Source organism: Penaeus monodon, chromosome 22 (assembly GCF_015228065.2).
Source record: "Penaeus monodon isolate SGIC_2016 chromosome 22, NSTDA_Pmon_1, whole genome shotgun sequence".
NCBI classification, from domain to species: Eukaryota; Metazoa; Arthropoda; class Malacostraca; order Decapoda; family Penaeidae; genus Penaeus; species Penaeus monodon.
The window spans coordinates 36,066,708-36,067,902 of NC_051407.1; the positions used below are offsets into that span (position 1 = coordinate 36,066,708).

Sequence of the window (1,195 nt, forward strand, 5' to 3'; positions counted from 1 at the left end):
TATAAGGTTTATGCAATATGCAAATATTCTGACCTATAACAATCCCAGTGGTCTACAAGGAAATAAGAAAACAATAATGACTCCAGAAAGCAAAAGCTCACTGTGCAATCTATATCAATTGTTTTCTTCTTTGCTGCTTTAATGCATGAAAGTTCCTAAAAATCTGCCGATTTGCGTCTTCAACTAGTTAAAAAAATTATCTGAGTATTTTTTCTTTGGACTGTAATTAAGATTGTATCATATCTTACTTAATTAAGACTGTATTGTAACTTACACTACTGCAGTTAAAAATAAGACAATGCCTCTAAAATTATCAATTAGCTCATACAGATACAAGATATACATACCTTTGTAACATGAAAATCATTATATCCATTTCATATCATGTAAAAATTGTGTCAATATCTTCCATATACTTCTTCTCCATTATCTGGAAGAACAATGATATGCATTAAACAAGCACAGCATTAAAGAGAAGCAATGTAAATACATTAATCATCTGTCAGGATAAAATTCAAGAACATTACTGGGCTACTATAGAAAAAATTATGGTAAATTACTTTTAAAAAAGTAGGTGGGACAGTTAGGCAAATTCCCAAGGATGTAAAGTAAGATCTAAAGAGGAAGCTAAAAAAAAAAGCTCTCAAAATTAGTTTGAAATATCCACATATATGATTATACTTTATAGCTAATGAAACTTGGTAAAAAATAACTAAACTGTGGATTAAGTACACCTTTTGCCAAGGAGAAAATGTCTATAATTTCTTTTATCAATATGCAATTTATCTTAACAATAGTTAAAGACTAGGGAGAGAATGATATGATCCAAGACTATATTCTTTTATGGTATATCTGATATCTAATGTAGAAATATAACCCTTAAAGTTACTTGAATTTTCTCTGATAAACAATGACTGTGACTCAATATGGATATGAGTGGAAAAGATTCATCTACCAGAAAAAATCCTGGGTGTTAAATTCCTCTGCTGACAATAACAAAAACTAGCCTTGAATCAACAGCCAATCATATGAAAGTACAGTTTCATGGTGCTAGCTCTTAATGGCTTAGTGAAGTTTTACTGTGTATAAAAGAAAATCAAGTTGTCATTCTAATGCATGTCCAGCTTTCCGGGTGCAAGCTCAATCACTATTTGGCAATGCAGAGTAGGTAGAGGAGCACAAATGCCTTCTTTTT

At 30.9% G+C, this 1,195-nt stretch overlaps 1 protein-coding gene and 1 long non-coding RNA gene across 2 annotated transcripts in view; both read right to left on the reverse strand.

Annotated features, from left to right (window-relative positions):
* The window catches only part of LOC119587098 (methyltransferase-like protein 25), a 25,499-nt gene that overhangs the window by 4,918 nt on the left and 19,386 nt on the right, over nt 1-1,195 (reverse strand).
* The window catches only part of LOC119587099, a 3,305-nt gene continuing 2,481 nt past the window's right edge, over nt 372-1,195 (reverse strand). The window contains exon 3 of the long non-coding RNA XR_005229990.1: nt 372-430. This is a non-coding gene — a long non-coding RNA (uncharacterized LOC119587099). The remainder of the gene's footprint in view (nt 431-1,195) is intronic.